The sequence below is a fragment of the Bufo bufo genome, chromosome 1, assembly GCF_905171765.1.
Source record: "Bufo bufo chromosome 1, aBufBuf1.1, whole genome shotgun sequence".
NCBI lineage: Eukaryota > Metazoa > Chordata > Amphibia > Anura > Bufonidae > Bufo > Bufo bufo.
Genome location: NC_053389.1, coordinates 99,420,534 through 99,446,853, shown reverse-complemented (window position 1 = coordinate 99,446,853; position 26,320 = coordinate 99,420,534). Strand labels below are relative to the sequence as shown.

The 26,320-nt window shown below is 46.2% G+C and overlaps 1 protein-coding gene across 8 annotated transcripts in view; it reads left to right on the top strand.

The window, feature by feature from the left end:
* The window catches only part of RERE (arginine-glutamic acid dipeptide repeats), a 354,724-nt gene that overhangs the window by 104,701 nt on the left and 223,703 nt on the right, over positions 1-26,320 (top strand). The window contains exon 1 of one of the 8 annotated variants that reach the window (XM_040427206.1): positions 24,446-24,468. The exons of the other annotated variants lie outside the window; for them this stretch is intronic. The gene's annotated coding sequence lies outside the window, so the exon portion shown is untranslated. Of the gene's footprint in view, positions 1-24,445; positions 24,469-26,320 lie in introns of those variants that run through there. 8 annotated transcript variants of the gene reach the window in all.

The following is a 26,320-nucleotide window of genomic DNA, read 5'->3' as shown; positions in this document are numbered from 1 at the left end:
CAATAGGACATGTTCTATCTTTCAATGGAACGGAAATACGTAAACGGAATGCATTCAGTTTTTTTGTTTTTTTGTTTTGTTTTTTCTAAACTTTCGTGTGAAGGAGCCCTAAAGAGCATGTACGCCAGGACTGGAGAACCTCCTACTGACCAACCACACAAGACGGTAATGACTGGAAGAGCAGAGCAATGGATGTAGCATTGGCAGAAGGATTGTCTTATGGAGTGGATGGGTTCATGTGACGGGAGTTGAGATCTAGCGATACAGACCACACAGGCAAGTAAAATATTCATATCTCAAGGCCTAGTTAAAGGGTCGAACACTGACTTATAGGTCATAGCTGCCTTACATCTGGTGGCATTAGAGGCAGAGCTTGTTAAGAGCTCATTTGCATCCCTTTCTTCCCAGAATTCCAGAGGAGCGTGTATGGCCTATAAGTCTCCTCACATCGATTTAAGGGCTCATGCACACAAACGTATTTTCTTTCTGTGTCCGTTCAGTTTTTTTGCGGACTGTATACGAAACCATTCATTTCAATAGGCCCGCAAAAGAGGGAAGTTACTCCGTGTGCATTCAGTTTCCGTATATCCGTATTTCCGTCCCGCAAAAAAAATGTCCTATTGTCCGCATTACGGACAAGGGTAGGACTGTTCTATTAGGGGCCAGCTGTTCCGTTCTGCAAAATATGGAATGCACATGGACGTCATCCGTATTTTATGCGGATCCGTTTTTTGTGGACCGCAAAATACATACGGTTGTGTGCATGAGGCCTAAGGCGCTTTCTTCCCCAGGAGAGAGAGTACCCCCTGAAAACTGAAAGGTATACACAGAGAAATTTACGACCCATACTTTTTGCTGCCCAGACAAGATTGAAAATGTATTATATGGTGGGAATTAGAATGGACGACCAGATAATACATGAATATGTTGCATTGACCATAGGGACAAATGTGGTGGGCCGCTCTCTCTACTCTTACTCATACAGGGGGTCCCGAGTAATGTCCATATTCTCAGGTAACTTCATGAGACATCTCCTATTAATACAGAGTAAAGTGGGGGGGGGGGGGGGGGGGGGCGTGCAAAGGCGGTTTAAAACAGCAGCACAACAGGTCTTTCTTACTCAGGTGACTTGTTTATTATCAATTATTATTGATTATTATAGCCTATATAATAGTACCTTGGGGCACATGGACACTTACCCCCGAGGAAGCCGGACTTTACCTGCGATACGCGTGGGGCGCTAGTCTCATGATCCAGGCCCACCTTGGTATTCCCTGCAGGTTCTTTGATTCAGGTATTAGATCTTTGATGCCACATTGTGAATTTGTTAGTCTGTTTGTTGCATCTGGCTGCTATTTGGGACTACTTACATTTTACCCATATTTGCGGTTTTTGGTGGGAGCTGGATAGGTGTTTGGTCTTATTGTGTACCAGCAATTTTTAATCATGTTTGTGTGTCTTGTGTCTTATGTAGCCTATTAAAAATCTTTGTATTGCTTTTACATTTGTTGGATGTGCATTTTTGGGGGGTTTCTTTGGGCCATACAGCCAGAATTTGTTAGTACAACTCCTATTAGTTGCACCTAAGGCTACAACATGGTGGCCACCTCTATGTTCAATGGCTGTAACGGCAGACTGCTTTCTTTCCCGTCTTCTTCCCGACTCCTCCCTTGTGCACATACCCGTTCAGTTTGGCCGAATGTGTATGCGTATTTAATGGGCAGAAGCCAGAAAGCTGCGGCCAAGTGCATGGTGGCGACTTTTTTTTCCCTGGAGAACAAAAGGATCTTTGCCTGATCCTTCGCTCCCCTGACCCCATCTTTTGGGGGAGAGTCAGGAGATCCCCGCACACATTAGACTGTCGGCCTTAAGTACCCAGTAACCGCTGCATTGCTCTTCGGGGTTTCTGTGCAGACAGATCATACCCATGCCAATAAAAGTGATTTATTTTCTCCGTTTCCTGACTGTAAATAAGGCGATGACGGCTTCTGGCTCTTTTGCGGTTGCTGAAATAAAGCTCACTTTGACATAGACCATGTAGCCAGACAAAGCGGCTGTTCAGCAGTCATAGATGAATCTTTTGTGCGGAGTTTATTACATTATCCGTATGGTGCTGGGTGTCCTGTAAAGGCCTGGGACACTGCATGGAGTCTGGACAACCGTAGAGTGCTCTCAATGTCTGATATTGTATCGCACAACCCATCTATAACCCGCACCGTAACGACTGAACCAGCAGATGCCGGTTGACAAACACCAAGCTTTCCATAGATATAGCCCCTTGTTCCTGTACGCTACATTATATTCATGTCCCAGGAGGCACAGGTCGCAGACCGCTATTCAGTATGGTTTTCATGTTTCATCTTGAAGGGGTTCTCTGCTCTGGACAATCTTTACTAGTTAGAAGGGCCCCTTGGTGATAAACGGATCATAAACTGTTGGGACCCCCAGTGATAAGGTGTTGGGACACCTGGCTGTAAGTGGTCAATATCTCTAAGTATCCCCTAGTGCCCTGGCTGTAATGTAGGACAGGTCCTCCTGAGTGAGAGGCTTTTTACTCTGGCCAAGAGATGAGGATCTTGAACAGAGGACCCCCCTCTGTTAACTCAGAATTTACTAATGCCTTATATGAAAATTGGGTTTTCTAGACTGGATGACCCCTTTTAAACCGCACCATATAAAACCAGACACACGTGGCATGCCTGGGATTACAGTGCCAGGCAACAGGACAGTGTGGATGCCTGGTCCTGTCAATCAGCGGGAGGGGGAGTGGCACAGGGTAGAAAGAGGAGGAGCTGTGGTGCTTCCAGGGGCTACAGCCCAACCCTCGGTGCACTGAAGCCCTCACTAGCAGCATTAAATAGGCTGCTGATTTCTCATGAACGGGGCCATGGATTTTAACAAGAGAGGTTTTGTTTTAATCAGCAGGATCAGCCATACTAGGCAGTATGGTTCACTAGAGTTGATCTGCTGAAAAATGCTCTGAAAATGCTAATACTACAGATATATGATCCTAGAATATTGTTTTCAAAGCCTACAGACTTTAGCAAATGTCTCCTATCAAGCGGTTTAGTGTCCTTTGTGTCTGCGTGTTTGATATTAACTCGGTGGATGCTGCAGTTCATGAGGGAAAAGTCTTTAGCGTTCTGCCATGTCCCAGAATGCCTGTGCCCAGTCATCTGTATAAAGCACTTTGTCCTTTTCCGCTCCAGTCTAACTTTCCTCCCGTTAGAGCATTCCTTCCTGTACACTATACGTTCCAGATGCCTAAATATTCTATGTAAATTATAGGGGGAAACTGACTTATTAAATGTCGTTTTATTTTTTTTTTTAAAGGGGACCTGTCACCGGGATTTTGTGTATAGAGCTGAGGACATGGGTTGCTAGATGGCCGCTAGGACATCCGCAATACCCAGTCCCCATAGCTCTGTGTGCTTTAATTGTGTAGAAAAAAACGATTTGATACATATGCAAATTAACCTTAGATGAGTCCCATCCCTGACTCCTCTCACATACAGGACTCATCTCAGGTTAATTTGCATATGTATAAAAAAAAGAAAATTCACACAATAAAAGCACACAGAGCTATGGGGACTGGGTATTGCTGATGTGCTAGCGGCCATCTAGCAACCCATGTCCTTAGCTCTATACACAAAATCCCGGTGACAGGTTCCCTTTAAAGCGAATGTTTAGTTTTAATAAACTTAGAATGGTTGTAATTGCAAGGTGACCATATTGGAAGCCTCGGTGTATGTATTGTCATTATTTAATCTTCCCTTTTTCTGGTGGTTTAGGGAGAGTTCACATCTGTGTGATGCTCCGATCGGGCGCTCTGTCCCAGATTCAGGCCAAAAAAGTCCAGCATGCCGCTCCGTTTGTTTTGGGATGCTCCTCTAGGTACGAGGTCCCTTTCTTGTGATTGGTGGAGATCCCAGAGGTAGGACCCCCACCAATCTTAAGGGCTCATGCACATGGCTGTAGTTTTGGTCTGCATCCAGTCCTAAAATTTTGCGGGTCGAATGCGGACCGATTTATCTCAGTGGGGCTGGACTTATTCAGACAGGGGTGTGCTGTCCGCATCCGTACGTCCATTTCATGGCTCCGCAAAAAAAATAAAACATGTCCTGTTTTTGTCCGTTTAGTGGACAAGTATAGGACTTTTTTGCAGGTATGGCGGTATGCACTCAGCCGGTATCTGTGTTTTGTGGATATGCAATTTGCGAACTGCAAAACACTTACGGCCGAGTGAACGAGTCCTTATAGTTATTCCCCTATCCTGTGGGAAAGATAAAATCGGAACCTGGGATAATATTCATTTCCACGTGCATGCCAATCTGCTCTTGGCATTAAAACCTAATTCTGCATGAACTCAGCAAGAAGCCTATTATGCTTAATCAGGATGATCTGTAGATTACACACATATACAGTACAGACCAAAAGTTTGGACACACCTCATTCAAAGAGTTTTCTTTATTTTCATGACTATGAAAATTGTAGATTCACACTGAAGGCATCAAAACTATGAACTAACACATGTGGAATTATATTCATAACAAACAAGTGTGAAACAACTGAAAATATGTCATATTCTAGGTTCTTCAAAGTAGCCACCTTTTGCTTTGATTACTGCTTTGCACACTCTTGGCATTCTCTTGATGAGCTTCAAGAGGTAGTCCCCTGAAATGGTTTTCACTTCACAGGTGATGGACCATGTGATTGGAGCATGTGATCTGACGTCACCAAAGGTCCTTTAGCCCACAACTCATCATACCGGGAACTTCGCGAAAAAGAGGAGAAGGTGAGTTAATTTTTTTAATTTTTTTTAACCCCTCCAGTGCTATTTTACTAAGCATTCTGTATTCAGAATGCTATTATTTTCCCTTATAACCATGTTATAAGGGAAAATAATACAGTGAATAGACTGTCACCTAGCAACCATGCGTGAAAATCGCACCGCATCCGCACTTGCTTGCGGATGCTTGTGATTTTCACGCAACCCCATTCACTTCTATGGGGCCTGCGTTGCGTGAAAAACGCAGAATATAGAGCATGCTGCGATTTTCACGCAACGTACAAGTGATGCGTGAAAATCATCGCTCATCTGAACAGCCCCATAGAAATGAATGGGTCCGGATTCAGTGCGGGTGCAATGCGTTCCCCTACCGCATTGCACCCGCGCGGAAATCTCGCTCGTGTGAACGCAGCCTTAGAATTTGTATTATGGCAAGAAAAAAGCAGCTAAGTAAAGAAAAACGAGTGGCCATCATTACTTTAAGAAAAGAAGGTCAGTCAGTCAGCCGAAAAATTGGGAAAACTTTTAAAGTAAGGGCTATTTGACCATAAAGGAGAGTGATGGGGTGCTGCGCCAGATGACCTGGCCTCCACAGTCACCGGACCTGAACCCAATCGAGATGGTTTGGGGTGAGCTGGACCGCAGAGTGAAGGCAAAAGGGCCAACAAGTGCTAAGCATCTCTGGGAACTCCTTCAAGACTGTTGGAAGACCATTTCAGGGGACTACCTCTTGAAGCTCATCAAGAGAATGCCAAGAGTGTGCAAAGCAGTAATCAAAGCAAAAGGTGGCTACTTTGAAGAACCTAGAATATGACATTTTCTGTTGTTTCACACTTGTTTGTTATGTATATAATTCCACATGTGTTAATTCATAGTTTTGATGCCTTCATAGTCATGAAAATAAAGAAAACTCTTTGAATGAGAAGGTGTGTCCAAACTTTTGGTCTGTACTGTGTGTGTGTGTAATGTATACATAGATTTAGATTATATTATATTAGTCCACGGTGGACAGCCTTTTTTATTATAAGGGTCCCCAGCGATAAGTTGATTGTGGGACCCCAAAGGATAAGCTGTGGAGGAACCTGGCAGCCAATATTCAGTTTTCCAGGGAAATTAACCATTACACTCTGTTAGTGAGATATGAACTTCATGGCCTCTCTCCATTGTTTCTGTGCTGTATGAGGGTCCTGAACATGGGACACCCCTCACCCCAGTGTTAGGGTACATGAAGTTGGGTTTTTAAAAGGAATACTCTTGGGGAAACCAGACTTGTTAAACATGAAAAACACCTGTTACAGAGCTTTGCTAAATACAGCTGTATTTGGGATACAAATCTCATTGGTTTCCGAATATAGCACCTGAAAATAATTCTATAGCGCCATACTGTACTATGGAGGCTTTCTCCACTAGAAGCATTTTGTTATTAGAATTGTTCCCTTCATCAAAAGAATTTGCATTTCTGCTCATCCATACAAGTGCATCTAAAGATAACACTGTATTAGGCTACTTTCACACTTGCGTTGTTAATTCTGGTATTGAGATCCGGCAGAGGATCTCAATACCGGAATTTAATGGATCTGTTTTGATTTTGCATATCAGGATGCATCCGCTCCGTTAGGACACGGTTGTGTGAAATCAAAACTAACAAAAACTGATTTGTTAATAAATACATTGATAGTCAATGGTTGATGGATCCGTTTTTATGGGTACTTTCACACTTGCGTTAAAGTTTTCCGGTATTGAGTTCCGTCCTCGGGGCTAAATACCGGAAAAAAAACAGATCAGTTTTACCCTAATGCATTCTGAATGGAGTGCATTTCGTTCAGGATGCATCAGTTCAGTCCCTCTTACGTTTTTTGGACAGAGAAAATACCACAGCATGCCCTGGCCAAAAATACTGATCACTTGCCAGAATGCTGGATCCGGCATTAAGTGTTCTGGCAAAACGGACCCCTCTTTCCGGTCTGTGCATGCGCAGAGCTTTAAAAAAAAGCGAAAAAAATTAATACCAGATCCGTTTTTACGGATGACACCGGAGAGACGGATCCATTATTTCAATGCATTTGTCAGACTGATTCAGATCCGTCGGAAAAATGCCATCTGTTCGCGTCCGGATTGCCGGATCCAGCAGGCAGTTCCGGTGATGGAACTGCCTGCCAGAATCCTCTGCCGCAAGTGTGAAAGTACCCTTAGGCTTCTAAAAAAAAAAAAAAGACTGATCTGTCACCATTGACTTTTTCCCTCCGTTTTTATGAACTGATCTCTTTCCATTCAGAGTGCATGAGGACTAAACGGAAATGTTTTTTTTTCCCGTTAGTGAGATCCTCTGCTGGATCTCTATACCGGAAAACAACAACGCAAGTTTGAAAGTAGCCTAAGCCATGCCATACAAGACTGATAGGAGGACCCCCACTCTATTAAACAAAGGGTCAAGTATAATTGCGCTGGTTGTACTGCCGCAGATTACGATATACAATGAATCTATCAGGTCCCAGCAGACCTTTCTTTAAGGTGAAGAAAAGCCCAGGAGTAGTTATATGAAGGTCAGAAGGGACACGCTTGTGTGGAACAGTCTAAATTAAAAACCATTATCGGATGCGACATTGTGCTGGTTTCATAGAGTACATTGTATTCTGAACCCGTGACCACAGTTGCAGAGGATGGACGACTTGTAAGACATCCGTGGAAATTCCATCCATGTTTCATCAGTGAAGTATCCAGGTTTGGTCCTTTGTCTGTTTTTTGCCCTCCGTGTGTCATCTGTGTTCCTCAGCTAATTTCAAAAGTATCCGTGTTGTGCTTTTTTAATGGACACCACTGATGTGTGAACAAATACATTTAAATCAATGGGTACGTGTGCTGTCCATAGAGAACACGGGCCGCACACGTCAGCCATTCTCTGAAGTGTGAATGAGGCTTAAGGCTAGGTTCGCAGAAACTAAAAATGATTTTAAAAAAATAAACTAAAAGGGTTGGAGCGCTATCACTTTAGCTATGATAACCCCTCTAGCGGCATCCACTGAAGTCACTGGGTGCTCATTGATTTGCTTGGTGCCATGTTGGGCCCCATTTCTCACGACCGTATTTTTCTGGATCGTAGATGGACCCATTCATTTCAGTAGGGCTGATGCATCCGTATGTCTGTTCCACAGCCCCGCAAAAAAAAAAATAGGTCCTACTGTTTGTTTTCTGGACAAGAATAGGCATTGTGACAATGGATCCGCAAAATAACCGATGTAACGCAGACGTCACTCTGCAGATGTAACAGATGTGTTTTTTTTTGTTTCGTTTTTCGGACCTCAAAATACACATGATCATGTGTATGCACCCTTATACTAAGGAGTGCACAGAGGCTCTCCCCTTTGAACCCTCATACACCAACTACTCTTGAGCGGAGGACCCATAATCTAAGTCGAACGTGTCTGGCAAGTGAAAGGATACGGTTTATCCATCGCCTTGATGTAGCGAGGTGCACCTAATCTCTCCTCCTCTAGTTGTAGAGCCCTCTGATCTCTGCATTATGTATCGCTCATATTATAGCTCAGTGGTAATGCAGCACAACTAGCGGCCTCCATTAAAGCGACCTCTTTTTAGACTTTATTACACACTATTAATATGGTTTCATACAGACAAACTCCAGATTACCCAAGCGGTATAATTACTGCAGTATGTCTCAGGCGGTAGTCACTTTTACAGTAGTGACACACAGAGCAGGAGCCGTGCGGTATACAGGTATGAAATGAATAGGAAGAAATTGGATTTTTTTTTTAGGCTAGGCATCTTGTATTTAGCATTGTGTCTGTGGTGTCCTGTAGATCAGGGATGTCAAACTCGTGGCCCTCTAGCTGTGGCAAGACTACAACCTCTATTATGCCCGGACAGCCTACAGCTGTCATGGCATGCTGGGAGTTGTAGTTTTGTAGCAGCTGGATGGACGTGAATGAGATTTAGTCAGTTGTGTTACCAGACTACGTTTTTCTAATCTCTACAGGTATGTTCACACACAGTAGTTACGCTCTGGATTGGCAGATCTGCAGCTTTGTACAGTACCAGCAAACTGGATGACATTTTAAGACATCTCATCTACACGCTGCAGAAAACAAATCTGTAGCATAAATTGACCCTGGTTTTAAAATCTGCAGCAGATCAACTCATGCTGTCTGTGTCCACCACTGCATAGGGTGAAATCTGCCGCGATCCACAGCCCAATTTCTGTTGTGGAAATGCAGTAAGGCTACTTGCACACTTGCGTTTTTTGCCTGATCCGGCAGGGATCAGCAAAAAACGTTTTCCGTTACCGATAATACAACCGGCTTCGTCCATTATGAATGGATCCGGTTGTATTATCCTTAAAAAGCAATGACTGTTGGGGCATTACAACCATTTGTAAGTCAATGGCTGCCGGATCTGTTTTCTATGGTGTCCGAGGAAACGGATCCGGCACTATTGACTTGCATTGTGTGCATCTAATATGGGAACATGACTAAACGGAACGGAAGCGTTTTTTCTCCGGTATTGAGAGAGAAATGCATATGTGAAAGGGCCCTAAAATTTGCAGTAGAAAATCTGCTGCTTGTGGCCGTACGCTAGAGCTTCCCGCGTTAGTTGCGTGACGTCCCTCTTTCGGCAAGGCCGCTTCTCATCCAGGTAAGCAATTGTGCATCGGTGGATTTGCGCTAAATGTATAATGGGGCCCCATGCACATGACCATAATATGTCGGAGATCAATCAGCCATTTGTGGTCTTCTCTTATGGCATGGTTTTTCTGTTTGACAGCTGTATGGGCCCACGTGGCTTAAAAAAGAATGTCTGGTATGGAATTGATTGAATTATTTATTTGCTCGTGTTTTTGTAATATTCTTGTTCTTAAATGGTCTAAAAAAAAAACATCCCCCACATCAGAAAAGGCACATATTTTGTTATAAGATGTTGGCCAGCGTTAGTGCAATGTTGGCCTTTGCCATACCGGAGATGGTTGTATGGAGAAGGCTCAGACTGGTCCACCAAACTTTCTTCTAGTGGGCCCAAGTTCTGCCATTCATTTCTAGGCAATGCTGTGTGACCTGTGCAGAGGTCAGGAGGGAGTAGGTAAGCTGTGATATCGCCTATTGTGGAAGAGTGGATCCTGTGTTAACTATATTTAGATGATATCATTTCAGCAGGATTACAATGATGGATAAGGTGATGACTGTTGACCAGGAGGTGGCACCTATTTACAGGCATCCTTTTTGTTAGGCCAGAGAAGCTCCACGCCCTGTGGTTGCCGTTATATATGGAGATTTGTGCAAGCCTTTAAATAAGAGGTTAACTCTCCGCACATAGCGGTAGATGAGCCCCGGACACATTTTATCGGCTTTGTCATGGAATCAGATGTCGTTTCACTTAGCAGCATGTAGCGGCCTGTACAGCACATGGGGCTCTATGTAACGGCGTCCCTTGTCTCCTCTCATATCTGTTAACGGTACTCAGCCTGACACGGTTATTTGATAAATGGAGGTCGCTCTGAAGTCTTCTGAGCTGGATCCAGGAAGGAATGGAATTAATAAAGGAAAGCAGAGGTCATCTGTAATATACCATGCTTGACTGTGGCCTTGCAGGGGTTCACCATGATGGCACTTGGCGTGTAGATAAGTAGTGGAGGAGGTAACCTCATGTTATGCCCGCACATGACTGGGAGGCTGCGCTGGCCCCTCCGTGGTTACTGGTGACACTGCAAACAGGCGCCAACCTCCACAGTGGGCACAACCTGTGGCGTTTTGTTTTGTTTGGTTGTCACCTGTGTGATCTGCCGCTCTCTCTCATGGTATTTTTCTTTTACAGTATTGGCATCCAGAATCCTCAGGGTGGCATTATTGCAGATGACAACCTGTGCCGATCATTTAAAGTGGCCTGTGGGTGGTAGGTTTTTAGAGGCAAGAGGGGAAGTAGCAATGTAATGCAAAATGCGGCTCTTCATCCGCCAGGGCACGTTGGCAGTTATCGTCTCCCCTCAGTTGCCGGCCACTTAGAGCTTTCTTCAGAAAGGAGTATTTGCCTTCACGTAGAAGAAGGCTCCTTTCATCTGATGGAGGCTGATGAAATGCTGTGGAAGTCATGAGCAGGCAGCTGGAGCCTTTCTCTGTGGTTACACCTTGTCCGCATGGAGCAGTAAAAGATTTCCACTTGGCTGCTTTTTCTATTGCCTCCTTGAGAGACCGAGCAGGAGGAAAGTTTCATTGAGCAGGAACATATTAAAACGCTAATGCCATCCGCCTGCAAGTGTTGCTCACATTGTGCGAGGATGCTGCCATGGTATATGGCGTTCTAGAGATCTATGAAATGTGTTAAGAAAAGAGCGTTTGTAGAAGGGAAATGCAGAAGAAATAACGCGCATTTCATACGGTTTGGGATTAGTCCAGAAGATCCAGCAGTGAGCTCGTGGACTTCCATCTGATCCCATAGGACACACTAGGTGTGACGTCGCACTGTGATCTTGCGCGTTTGCATTTGGTTGTTCTAGCTCATATCCTGTTAACAGAAGCCATATACGGACTAGTGTTGAGGGAAGCGAGCTGCGGATGCTTCATCCAAAGTCGCTTCGTTCAAAACTTCGGAGTAATACTGTACGGAGATCCGTCTGCGTACAGTGTTAGAATGTATGGGCTCCGATGAGCTGACGTTATTCTCAAAGTCGCACGTGAACTAAAAATCAACTACGGAAGTTATTCAACGAAGTCACGCGCAACTTCATGAATAACTAACTTCGGCTCATCGGAGCCCATACATTCTAAGGTCTCTTTCACACGACCATATGGCTTTTTCAGTGTTTTGCGGTACATTTTTCAATTATCTGTTCCATTTTTTTTGTTTCCGTTTAAGTTCAGTTTTTTCCGTTTCGTATGGCATATACAGTAATTACATAAAAAATTTGGGCTGGGTATAAAATTTTCAATAGATGATTCCGCAAAAACGGAATGGATACGGAAGATATACGGATGCATTTCCGTATGTGTTCCGTTTTTAAAATTTTTTTTTTTTTTGCAGACCCATTGACTTGAATAAAGCCACGGATCGTGATTTGCGGGCAATAATAGGACATGTTCTATCTTTCAACGGAACGGAAATCTGGAAACGGAATGCATACGGAGTGAACGCCGTTTTTTTTTTTTTTTTTTTTTGCGGAACCATTGAAATGAATGGTTCCGGATACGGACCGTATACAGAACACAAAAAAAAACTGCCCGTAAGCGGGGTAAAAAAATAACATTTGTGTGAAGGAGGCCTAAGGATCCATTCACACGTCCGTAGTGTATTGCGGATCCTCAATACACCCGGCCGGCACCCCCATAGAACTGCCTATTCTTGTCCGCAATTGCGGACAAGAATAGAACATGTTCTATTTTTTCCGGGAGACGTGGAACGGAAGATCGGGGCCGCGCTCCGGAAATGCGGATGCGGACAGCACACTGTGTGCTGTCCACATCTCTTCCGGCCCCATAGAGAATGAAGAATGAATGGCAACATTGCGGAATGAATGACAAATCTCCGTACAGTATTTGGGTCCATTCACACGTCCGCAAAACGGGTCTCTATCTGTTCCGCAATTTTGCGGAACAGGTGCAGACCCATTCATTTTCAATGGGGCCGGAATGTGCTGTCTGCATCTGCATTTGCGGATTTGCACTTCCGTTCCGCAAAAAAATTTAACATGTCCTGTTCTTGTCCGCAATTGCATTTTCTGAGAGTGTCGGCGATGCGCGGTCCGCAAAATGCAGAACGCACATTGCTGATGTCTGAAATGTGAACAGACACATTTAAATCAATGGGTAAGTTTGCTGTCCACAGCACACGTCAGTGGAAATGTGAACGAGGCCTAATACCGACATGAACTGTAGATGGATTTGTTTCTATAATTCTTCATAGAAAGGAATAGATCTCAAATATTCATTGTAAATCCGGCCTTAAATGGCTCGGCCAGGATTTATTTTGTTTTTTAAATCCCTCCTCCAGAGCGTAGCGGTATTGTCCGGCCGTTTCTTGGCATATTTGCTGGATCACTGCCAGACGGCATTCTGGCATCTTTGGGCAATGCCGTATCTTTCAGGCTGTTCCTGGCAGTCTGCCAGATCTGCAAACGCAAGTGTGCAACAAGCCTCACAGATGCTGCTGCAGCCAATGACTGGCCTCAGCGGTGCTGTGTCCCCAAGGAGCATGTGACCCAGCAGTCATTTTGCAAAGGATCAAGCATGCAGGATGATTGGATTTGGGAATGTTTAGATCACCTTTAAAATGTATCTTGCCTTGTAACGTGTGCTCGATTTTGTGGGAGCCTCGCTGGTTCTGGCCTGTGTTCGTCCCTCCTTGGTTTTCATGAGCTGTAACGGTGAGAGGTTGACCCTGACAACCCAGATGGCCGTGTGGAAATGAGATGTCACGTCCTGTGCGACCTGATGTGTGGAGGACAGGCTAAACGTGTGCCCTGTACGCCGGCCAGGCATTGTTCCAGACTGTCCGCTGCCATGTACTTTCATGACAGCAGTTTATTTCAGTCACACTTTCCATTAAGGCCGGGTCCAGATGGAGCAAGTTTAACTGCGAATCCACAATGATCCCCTGCGAAATCCACATTTGTTGTGCACGGCCCTATGCACACAATGCGTATTACTCGTGGAAAGTCTGCAGCGTAATACCAAATTGGCAAAGTAAATGAGATTTGCAAATTTTGTGTACATGATGCATGTATGTGCAGAAATTGACCCGTGGTACGCCTTTTAAAATGCGGAGCGTGTCAATTGTTTATGCGGCTCCGCAGCGGATTATAGTGCGGTTTTAGATTTCAGTGCGGTTGTTAAATTACACAGATAAGCTGCAGATAAACAAATGTGTGCGGATTTTGCCGCATTTCCACAGTGGAGCCACTCCTAAACTGAGATTTGTGTGCGCTTTTTAGGTCGACTTTCATGCAGACTTTCCGCATACAAATCCACACCGTGTGCGTGTACCTGTAGATTGTAAGCGCTCATGCGCACAAACATATTTTGTTTCTGTGTCCATTCCATTTTTATTTTGCAGAGAATAAGGACCCGTTCTTTTCAATAGGTCTGTAAAAAATGCAGGCGGTACAACGTGTGTTGTCCGCACCCATATGTTCGTTCCGTAGCCCCGCAAAAAAGATAGAATATGTCCTATTATTTTCCGTTTTGCAGACAGGAAAAGGCATTGTATTGGATCCGCTGAAAAAAGGATGTCTGTATTTTCTGCGGACCGCAAAATACATACGGCCGTGTGCATGAGCCCTAAATACGTGGTATTTCCACTACATAATGAGCGCGCTGCGGGTTAGAAAATCTGCTGCGATTTCCAGCATGTGTGGATGGGGTTTTGAAAAGGACATGCGTATTTATTCTTAGGATGGATTAGATGCCTGACCCTCTGCTATCCGCCCTGCATGTGCCACAGGTTTAGGCCTCAAGCATACAAACGTGTGCCCGTACTGCAGTCTGCAATGCATGGGCACCGACTGTGGGGCCGCCGCATCCGGATTGCGGACCCACGATCCGCATCTGACTCTGCACCGCAAAAAAAGTAGTGAATGGACTACTTTTTTGCGGTGTGGAGGCACAGACAGAAAACCCACTGAAGCACTCCGTAGTGCTTCCTTGGCCTCCCGATCCGTGCCTCCGTTCCGCACCTCAAGTGAATGGGTCCGCCCGTGTATTGTGGACCCGCTGTTTGCGGGCCGGGCAACGGCCGTGTGCATGAGCCCTTAATCTGCACATAGAATAGTCCCTTTGTCATTTAGTGGGGCTACTTCTTGCATTTTCTGCCTGAAACTAGTGACCTGCCACTCATAATTTCCATAGTGGAACAATCTGCTTGGAATTTTTTTTCTCCGCACGCATTTAGAGATGTGGAAATCCATTTACATTCATGGGATGCAAAACACATGCTGATTTGGGTGCAGAATAATTTATTTCAAGGATGTTCTCTGGAAAATGTATGTCTGTGTTCTGGTTTATAATAAGGGGGAGCCCCAGTGATACTATAGGTGTGGGGTACTATAGGGGAGAGGGTTGCTATGAAGGTGAAGGAGCTGTGCATAGCAACCAATCAGATTCCAGCTCTCAGTTCTCTTCAGACTTATGGAGATTGAAAGCAGCGTCCTGATTGGTTGCTCATCTGCCTTGGCATGACCCGCGGGAAGCGCCTCTCCGGGGAACATGACTTCATGTACTGATCACTGGCGTGAACCCAGAACAGGAGCCCTCGTCACCCCGTGACCCGGCAGGTGCCCCTTTGTATCTGCCAGCCATGCAGCAGGAGGAGGGGGCGGGCGGGATCCAGTCCGGGTCTTGAGTGTGGTTGGGAGCAGAGCAGGAGGCTGGAAGGGGCTGATCTCCGTCCCCTCCCCCCGGCTGCCGCTGCTGATGTCTGCTGTACGGAGTCTGGATCAGGCATGTGGAAGTGTCTGCTGAACAGCTGAGGAGGAGGGAGGACGGCCAGCGCCGTGCATGTGGGGACAAGAGGCGGAAGGGCAGCCGCAGGAGCCCCAGTCTCCCATTGTTGCGCTGCGCGCTCTCGGGACCTATCCGCCCGGTTGGACCGCTCCGGTTCCGCTCTATCCATGGGGAGCCCCCAGGCCGTGGCCGCAGCCCCTGGACTCCGTGTGATTTCGCAGGCTGGACGCGGCTCGGATCACAGGCAAGTGGTGAGACCCCCTCCTCCCCCTCATGTGTAGTCCTGGAGGGGAGGGGGCTCCTGCACTTGATGGGTTGGTGCTGACTGTAGCCATTCATGATCCCGGTCTGGCCACAGAGCCATCTGCCCTGGGGGAGGGCAGGAGTTGGGGGGTACCCAGTGATTTGGCACCCCTTCTTCTAGAGATCTTGCTGGGTAGGACCCCCAAACTCTCTGCTGATGTCGTCTATTGTGAGAGGTGGCCACCAGCTCTGGTTTGGGAGGTGCAGGTGTGGCCAGAGATGCTCAGGCACGGTGGGTTTTGAATCTTGAGGTTCTGGTTGGTGTATGTTCAGATTTGAGACCTGTGGATGTTGGGGTTTTTGCTTTTGAGGTGCATTTAGAGGGGATATCTCAGGTTTTAGTTTGAGGGATGGGTTGGGTATGAGTCTGGAGATAGTGAGACAATTGGTGCATTCCTAAAAGCTGCTCAGGACGCTCCATGTAGGTCTCATGTGAGTAAAGTTGGGTAGAAATGAGTGGTGGCCTCAGGTTCTTCAGTGGCTTTAGTTATTAAGAACCTGCTCAGGCCTCTGCTTTGATCTTCTTCCCCTCTTGGACTTCTTCCAGGAGGTCCAGAAAAACCTCTGCCCCCATGGTCACTGCCTTATCTTCAGTGCCCAGGGACATTTCCATCTATGAAGGAGCTCTCTGCTTTATCCTTAGTGGCTCCTTCAAGCTTCTAATGGACGTTTCTGCTGCTCTCCATGATGCCTGAGTGAGGCTCTAATAATCCATGTCGTCTGCCTGCTCTAAATCGGCGCCCGGGGCAGTTGGTAACAATGGGCAGCGGCCAGGAGCGGTGTTTGGAAGGTGTCTGTGCCAGGCCTTGTGTTGAGCACTGAACTTGGGAGTCCTGTCCTCTCTTACCCTCTTGTCAGGGCTGAAGTACAGGACTGGATCTTGGAATGCCTTTCATGTCTAATTGGAGCAGTACTGGTGTAATGTTTACTCAAGCCATGTTCTCAGGGACAGACTGGCCCAACCACTTTCTATTTGCTGAGAAAACCAGCTCTGCTCCCCTCCCCTCGCCCTGTGGAGCACATGTGGCTTCACTCATTCACAGCACAGTGTAATGTCTGCCTGGTGTTTCACCCGCATGTGTTTCTGGGGGGGGGGGGGGGGGATTACAAATCCAGCCTGTCCGTTTTTATTTTTATATCACATCCTTCCTAACTAGAGAGCGAGAAGCCTGTCCTGGGCTGATGGCGGTTGACTGTCATAAATTGTTTAAGCTTCTTGGATTGTCTCATAAATCACCGCTCTTAGCTGCGGTGCAGAATTTTTTTTTTTCACCCCTTCTTGGTAATTTAACCGTTAACAGGAATTAAGGCCATAAAGTCTGCAACGTTGTCCGACGCTGATGTATGCGGATCGTTTCCAGATCTCGCCTGTTTTTCACTAATATTTAGGCTAACCCTATAAAAAGTCAGCGCGTCCAGATTCCTGAGTCTAATGTTCCTCGCGGTCTGTCCATGTAGTACAGTGCGTTTTCTGCTCTGGCTAAATATTTGATGGCATGGTCAATAAAAAATATATGGCGTGCCAACACGTGTGAGATGGCAAGCTGCTTTTTGTGCCAGGATCAGTGGGCTGTATTCACCACTGCATTCGGCTTTCCACTTTTGTGTTCCATTGTAGGAACGGGGAAACAAATCTAATAGCAGTGCTGGATTGGGCACCCAACAGACCCCTTTATAGTCAGCGCTCTTGGTGCCGTCAAGTGATGGATCCGGCACAGAGATTGGTTTTTGTTCCTTCTGTTCTTATATAGTCATGGTGGACGTCAGTTTAGTGCTGCATGCTGCGTTATTTTTTGCACCTTTTTTATTTATTGATTTATTTATTTTTGACGTAAACTGAGACTGAGCCATTAACACAGGTGTGAACACTGACAAGTTCTATAGTATCAGGATTTACCCTTAAAGGGGTATTCTGGTTGTGGAAAGTTGTGCCCTAGGGGTTAACTATTAGATCAATAGGGGGTCCTACCACTGGGACCCCCCACTGATCACAATAATGTGGATCCCCCAAAATGAACAGAGAAGGTGGTCAAGGATCTAGGCTGCTCCATTCATCTTTATGGGAGTTTTAGAGAATGGGGTGCGGGGTCCCCATTCTTGTCAGCAGTAGGACCACCACCGATAGTTATCCCACATAACTTTCCACAGCTGGAATACACCACTAAAGGGGAATCCACGATAAAAAAAAACAAAAAACATGGCTGCTTTCCTCCAAAAATAGCACCACCGCTGTCCACAGATTGTGTGCGCCATTGTCTCAAAGGGAGCCGAGCTGCAATACCAGACACAACCCATGGACAGGGGTGATGCTGTTTTTGGAAGAAAGCAGCCATGTTTTTTCTGATCCTAGACAAACCCCTTTAATTCGGGGATGAGGTCTAAAACATTTGGCCTCCTAATACAGGGACACCCTTAATACGGTATACGGATGGAAGTGGGCAGCTCTGTACACTAGGGGCCGTGCAGGGCTCCTACAGCTCAGCCTCCATTTACTAGACACTACAGCGTATGGAGCCGTTGTCTTCCTTGCTTCCAGGTCTGTTCGTCTAGCAGCTGATACGCAGGGGTGTCAAACCCCCACCGATCTGATATTGATCACCTATCCTTTATCCTGGAAGCCCCCATTAAATATATTTGTTGAGCCTCCTGTAAATATGAGACACCAGGGGTTGTTGTAGGGTTGAGGATCCTGGAGGATTGCACCAGCTAAATGTCTCCCATCTCCACCTGCTTAGGAACCACTTAGGCTACTTTTACCCTGCCGTTTCTGGGTCTGCCTGTGAGATCTCACAAGCGGCCCCAAACGGATCAGTTTAGCCCCAATGCATTCTGAATGGATAAGGATCCGTTCAGAAGGCATCAGTTTGGCTCCGTTCAGCCTCCATTCCGCTCTGGAGGCGGACACCAAAACGCTGCTTGCAGCCTGGCAATGCGGAGCCAAACGGATCCGTCCTGACTTACAATGTAAGTTAATGGGGACGGATCCGTTTACATTGACACAAATATGGTGCAATTGTAAACGGATCCGTCCCCCATTGACTTTCAATGCAAGTCAGGACGGATCCGTTTGACTTACACTTAGATTTTATTTTTTGGACAGAATAATGCAGACGGATCCGTTCTGACCGGATACCAGCATTTGCATTTATAGGTGCGGCTCCGTCTGTGCAGATACCAGACGTATCCGCACCTAACGCAGGTGAGAAAGTAGAAAGTAACCTTAGACACGGGCATGTGCTGTCGTTTTGTGTACCCAGTCCCGCGCTGTTCCGGTTGGGCACTTTTCTATAAGGGGTTACCTGTACTCTGCCAAGTAACATAAGCCGTGCATGCTCACCGAGAATCATGGAAGGAAACTTTATTAGATTACCTTGGCCTACCTTTCACGTTACACCAGCGGATTGATTTTATGACCTGTGACCTTTATTACCGCCATGTATTTAACTAGTAAACCAAAGCCTTTCCCTTCTGGAGGCCATTAACAGCCCGGGGTTGAGGCGCTGCCAGTGCCTAGTAGAAGGGGAGGGGGCATTTAAACTAGTGGCCTAAGTGAACATGGGGGTCACTACTCCTTAAAGTGTTTCTCCAGGTCTGTTTCCTGCAACTATGTGATGCCTCCATGCTAATGCCCTGCAGGTATGGGTCCTAGCACTGGGTTCTGCTCCAGTCCTGATCTGCCCCTGCAATGTCACCCACTGATCTCCGTGCAGCTTAGGGCTTCTCGCAGTTTTCTTCGCCTCCATTATTAAGATGCTATTTTTAAGGGTTTCTCGGGAGCTTGGGACACACGAGCGCTCATTGTATTTTGGCCAGCGCCGTGCTTGGCAGGCAGCACATGACGTGATATTTGATCTGGCTGGGCAATTATTCAGACTAGTATTACATGTTTTTTTTTGTTTTTGTTTTTTTCTCCTTGCCTTGTGGCTGCTGAAATTGATGCATCAGCTCTCGCTGCTAACAAGGTGTAGAGTACAGGCTGAATGCATCGTTTTATCCGGGCTGAATCCCAGATCAGATTTGGGTTCTTCACTAACATTTTGAAATCGGAAGCTACAACTCCCAGCATACCCTGTGGATTTACAAGAGCTGGAGGGTCAGCTGCTGTGGACATTGGCAGTCATTATCTACATTTGGGTCCTGACCTGGTTTTAACAGTTTACTTCCAAGTGGGTGACTCATTGAATCCATTGTTCCTTGCGCCCTTTCTTCTTCATTCTTCAAACTGAGGAGATTGAAATGAATCATGGCTTCAGGGCCTTCAGTAAAATTTAAAATGAACACTTCAAGAAAGCATATAGGCGTGTGTTGGGGCCGGGCGATATGGCCTAAAATCTATATTGCGATATAATTTGAAGCATGTGCGATATAACGATATATCTCGATATATTATTTTCTTCTCTATGTATACAAATTACATGGCCATCATCATCCATGTCCCCCAGCCAGCGCTATCAGTCCCATGCCATTGCCATCATCCATGACCCCCAGCCAGCGCCATCAGCCCTATGCCATTGCCATTTGTCATCATCCATGTCCCCCAGCCAGCGCCATCAGCCCCATGCCATTGCCATCATCCATGACCCCCAGCCAGCGCCATCAGCCCTATGCCATTACCATTTGTCATGATCCATGTCCCCCAGCCAGCGCCATCAGCCCCATGCCATTGCCACCATCATCATGTCCCCCAGTCAGCGCCATCAGCCCCATGCCATTGCCATCCACCCCCCTGCCCCCCGGTAGATTCGGGCCCCTGCTAATATACTTAACTTTCCTGCAGGGTGCGCGCCTGTCTAATGGAGTCCACAGGAGACGGACCACGTCTTCTTCCCGGCATGCACTGGGAGGGACCTGATGTCCCACACAGTGTCAGCCAGCGCGCTGATGATGTGTGAACGCAATGCCCTGCAGCGCAGTGCAGAGTCGGGAGGTCACTGAGCGGTGAGTGAGAAGATTCTTCAATTCACTACCGCTTGATGGTCATCTCTCGCGATATGGCCATATAACTAAAATCTATACCGTGGCCGGAATTTATGACGATAATATCGTATATCATTTATATCGCCCACCCCTAGCGTGTGTTTCAACCTCCTGTATCATGGCTGTACCCCTCTAGATGTAGTCAGGAGTTCGGCATCTACACATTGCTTCCTGGGTTTCATTGCCTGCACGCTTGACATGTTCCTAAGCCTTTACAGCATGTAATAGTGTATTAATCAATATGTCCTCCACCAGTATACCGCTCTTTCCGAGATGACTGGTCAATATTACTTCATAAATTATGGCAGTCAACATGGGAAGGGGGTTGGGGTGGAAAAGTTTGGTCTTTTGTGATGGTCTGAATAATCCCAGCTGTGTAGAGGAGCATGGACGTGGAGAACACTTGTACAGCATGTCTGGTGGTGGGGCTGGGGATTATAATCCGGGAGTTAAAGAAGTCATTCATTTCTGGCACATGAGTTGTCCACATGGCATTCTCCATCATTTCAGATATACTCAGCAAGAGGTAAGTTGTAAAAAAATGTCTCTTCCAACTCCCCCCCCCCCCCCCCCCCCCACAGTTCCTGGTTTTGTGTGGTCTCCTCTGTCCACGATGAAGTCATGGTTGGTTATGGTAGAGGTGGCATTTTACCTTGTTATTGCATTGTACTCCACAGTGAAATAATAAATGTTTTTTTTATGATGCCAATAAAAAAATAAAAATTGAGGGGCATTTTCCAACAGGCAAAATTTTTTTGCCAAGTACAAATCCCTAAGTGGTCATCCTCCTCTGAAATTCTTAAAGGAGTTGTCTCATCTCAGATGGCTGAGACCCATTGCAAGCAGCAGATGCCCTTACAGCGGCCACTACAGGGGAAATGTGGCATTACACGGGCCTATTCCGATGAGTGTCCTTTTGTGTAATCCATGGACTGACCAGGTCCACCACCTTCAGAGACTCTCTTTTTAGTGGCACTGGCTACAATGATATATTTGATGTCATGGTTGGCTGTGGTACAGATAGCACTTACCTTTTATTGTATTGTGTTCCATTATGTAATAGATTTCTGTACTACACTACTAAAGTACAAATCCCAAGTGTCCCTCTTCTTTTTTTTTGCCCCGGCCCGTGTCTCTCCCACATTGCAGAATTGACGGTTACGCGGTGTTGACACGCTCCGGGCACACACTCGCGCTAGCAGTTGACTTTTGATCCACTGTATCATTGTGCAAACATATTTGTTATGAACGACTGCAAATAGCTCTCTTCGAAATTAATCTCTCCTAATCAGCTGTTCCAGGATTACTACGGGACGGGGGGGGGGGAATGAGAACAAAAATATCATTCTTCCTCCCGGGCTGATGATTTTTTGGACGACCTTTCACCCCAGTCTCTCTCCGCCATTTGTTATTTTCCTGACATAACGGAATCCTGATTTCTGACGCCTGTCTGCACGGTGGTGCATTGTGGTAGTCGGCCGTCCTGTATTCGGCAGATCAGACTGGTGTAGTGTGAGATCTGATGACAAGACGCGCTTCAGATGCCTGCCTGTTAGCACGGTGACTCCTGAATCGGAGGGGGAGGCCGCCGTTACTATGCTTTCTCTAAAGCATCATCGCTATTGCTTTTCTTTTCCTCGGAGGATTGCCGCGTTTGAAGTATCTACACATTGTAATAGAGTGTTTCTCGAAATAACCACCTTTGCCTGCCAATTCTTCAAAGAGCTCACATTTTCTCCTGTGTTTGGTTTTTCCGTGAGTACCTTCGGTGATATTTTAGAATACAGCGTCCTATAGTTGTCAGTGGATTTGTTGGATGTCCCTGCAATCTCAAGTATGCTGGTAGTTGTGTTTTAAAACCCATGTTAAAGGATTTTTACGGGATTAGAAAAAACATGGCTGCTCTGCTCCAGAAACCACATCAGACCTGCCCATGGGTTGTCTGCCACCTTCGTTATTGAAGTTCATGCGACTGAGATGCAATACCACACGCAACCTGTGGACCGTTGTGATGCTGTGTTTTTTTTCTTCTTTTTTTTTTTTTCCTAGTCCTGGATAACCCCTTTAAAGGGTTGTCCGATTTCTACTATTAATGACCTATACTCAGGATAGGTCATCAGTATCGGGTCTGCGGGGGTCCTCGTACGAGCGCTGCCTTCTCTGCTCTGTTTACCTGCTCGCCACAGCAATTGCGGTGGTGAGCAGGTGTAATTACAAGTATGCCATCCTCGTTCACTTCTATAGATACTACAGTGCCGGGTGCACAGAGTGGCTTGGGCCCGCCCTTGGTGCACTGAACAGCTCATTTGAATATGGATTTAAAATAACTTTTTCTCCAAAAAAGCAACAGATCACGAAGTGGAAGGTAACATTACATTCAGCTGAGCTAGAACTACAGGGCATTGTGCCTGGTTTATTTCATGATGACAATCATCAATGCTTGAGGTCATGTTTAGTACCGTTTCTTTAAAATATCTTGCCCCTCCCCGTTTTTCCCCTTCTGTAGGTTTATTTTTAATTTGGGGTCTTCCCTATAGAAGGACCTGCGATTACAGAATTATGAACCTGCGCCGGTGTGCCGTTACGGGTTCTTCAGCCGCAATGTATCAACGCGGCTTTCAAAAGCTAAACTGAAGTGTTTAAAACCTGGATCCTTAATTGGTTTTTCGTCTCTGTACTACGGCAAAGAAAATGGGCTTCTGTTACGAGAATATTATATTAACAAGCTGGATAGCAGGGGTTATAGCTCTCGCTGCCACATTCAGCCAATCCAAAAAAGGCTTGGAAACTTCCCGGGTTGCTCTGACATTGCAGTAATTACATAAACAGGGATATTCTGATTACACCTTTAATCCCATCCATTTTGTAAATGAAGTTTCAAACGCTGGCTTTAGACGCATTAATTACAGGTCTCGTGTTCAGAGCTGATGTCTCCGTGTAATGGCTGGGGGGGGGGGGTGCTTCCTATCGGTCAGTGTTCAGATGAGCATCCCCTTTGCTGTGCTAAGGGTACTTTCACACTAGAGTTTTTTGATTCCAGCAGGCAGCCGGCAAAGGAACTGCCTGCCAGATCCGGCAAGCCGTGTACAAACGGATCTGGTGAAATACCGTATCGGTCTCATCCGGTATCATCTGGAATAACAGATCCAGTATTTAAAGATCAAAAGCAAAAATAGCTCCTCCTGTGTCCTGGCGCATGCACAGACCGGAAAAACTGATCCGGCAAAAGAAAAACGGAACTCTATGCCGGAAAAGAAAAACGCAAGTGTAAAGGTACCCTTAGAAGGAGGGACGAATGAAGGAAAGGTGTCGGGGAACCCTCCTGGGCATGTTAACAAGTGTACCTAGAAATGCAGCAGTGCCTGACGTTTGTGGTCAGAGTGACTCCATGTTTTCTCTGACTACCCCTGCTAGAAGAACATGTTGGTATGACCCACAAAAGTCTTACATCAGTTGCTTATGCATGTGGTGGATCGGCAAACCTTGCACTTTTAAATTGATTGGGAAACATCCATTCCCTTGGTTTCCAGCAGAACAAGTACATTGGATTTAAATTTCTGATCGGGGATTGTGCACACTGCTCAGCATCTTCCCCTCATTCATTATTTATGGTGATAATTTGCAGTGCGGAGAAGGTAGAAATGCTGAGGAGGTCTGCGGCTCTGTTAAAATGTCAGTCAGGCAAGGCAAGATGAACCCGTCATCCTTGACTGATAATGTTTTTTTACATTTGCATATGTGCTTTCCTTTTTGAATCTTTAGAAAGGCAGATCTTTTCTTAACCCGCGGCCACCTTCCCTCCTAATAAAGGGGTGAGCTGCGGAAATGTAATGGCTCTGGTTATACCCAACCTGCCGAGAGGTGAGGGAATGGTTTACATGATGAAACGGGGGACATTTGTCTGGAAGACCCGGTTATTGGGTTGGCTTTGGTATACCTGGTCATCCTCTGTAGCACCCATTGGTAAGTACTAGTTATGAGCGAAACTATTTGTGGGAATCAAATTTGTTCACCAATCAGCCTTGGGGGGACTGACCCCGCTGCCAAGAGACTCCCCCTTAATTCAGACATCTGGCCTGGCCCTGTTAATATCGCGTATGCGCCATTGTTCAGGGCAGCAGTGCAAGTGCAGAGGCCATTCTGCCACTCCCTGAGCAGCGCAGATGCCGACTTTGCATGCGCTGCCCGCGTCTGAGTGCACCCAGAAGTGTAGCGGTGCATGCGCACTCTGCATCTGTGCTGCTACGTGATGCAACGAAGCATGCGCGAGATTGACCGAGCCAGGCGAGATGTCTGACGCCGTCAATCAAGGGGGAGACTATCACTATTCAAGAAGGCTGATTTTTTAGTGAATTTGATTTGTATGAATTGATTTGCTCATCCTTGGGTAGTACATACCAACGTGGTCTATTGATGGTATTGGTGAACCAGCGGCTGGGTCATAGATGCCCAAAGAAAAGTCAGTCTGGTCCCACCCTACATTAGAACTGAGAGGTTCCTCCTGGCAATGATATAAAATTGTCAGAACACCCATAATCTATAGGGGGCTGTGTAGCTGCCGTATGGTGAGAAAGCCAATGCTGACCCCCATCCACCGCCGAATGAGAACTGGAGTCTGGAAGAAGGCAGCCTGATCTGTGATGATGTGGATGGCCGGGGGCGGGTGCGTTACTTATCGCCCCTTCAGGGCCCTGCACATACATGTGTGTCAGCTTTTTCTGGAGTGTTCCTTTAAATTGGAGTGCTTTCCTGTGGGACAACTGGCAGTCAGTGTACAATATCTGCCTGCGTATGTGGTTAAAATGCTCATCTGAATGTATGCCTAGTCCTGCCTGTGCCCCAGTGTAGATGCCATAGCTCCTGAAACGTATTTCAATGACAAAGATGTTAGAAATCGCGCCGTCTCCTGAGAACCGCGTTTCTGCGTTATCTACTTATATCCTGGTTCTGTCCCGCCGCAGAGGATTGTGGGACGGCGTGAAGCCTTAGTCCCTCCACAATACAGCTAGTCATCCCATAACAGCCGACAATTTAGTGATTAGCGTGCGGATGAAAACCACTTTGAGAAAGCGGTTATGTGACGACTTTCACATGCAGAGACTAGTGACATGTGCATCCTGTCGGCAGAGCGGCCGCCTCCTGTATGAATAGTGCTCTGTGCCCCCGGCTCCTGCTTTATGAGATGATACTGTCCTGAACTCGCCTTTAAGATTTCTATTTTAGTGCCCGCCCGGAGCAACCTATTCCCTTTCCTCCCGCTCTGGCTTTGGTACCTTCATAAGCACTCATTTTTATACGACCTGCAAACTAAACCTTGTGGTTGATGCTTGGGATTTGTACAAGACGACACGAAATGTCACTAAAGTGTTTGTAAAATTAAAACGCGTTAGTGCCTATTTCTTTATATATATATATATATATATATATATATATATATATATATATATATATATAATGTCGATAAGACCTGATACAATTCTAAGTGATCTGTATAGTGTCAGTCTGTAAAAAGCAGAGCTGCGTGTGCAGTGCTGTACAGTAAACTGCCTGCAGAAGTGCCAGGGCTCGGGGGGCTGTCATGTGCCCCCCGGTTGGCTCTGCTGCATGTCTGGAGGCGCCGTATGTTTTGGTCACATTTACATATTTTCTCTCTGGCTAGTGGGGAAAAAAAGAACTGATCTTGTAGTTTTCTGCGGGGATCTTCTCTAAGCAGACAGAAGTATTCCAGGCAGAGTTCCTCCTGTGTCCATACCGCACGCTGCTCTATGACCGGGCGGCGTAGCCGGTGCAGTACCACATGCCGGTGTTGTAGGGC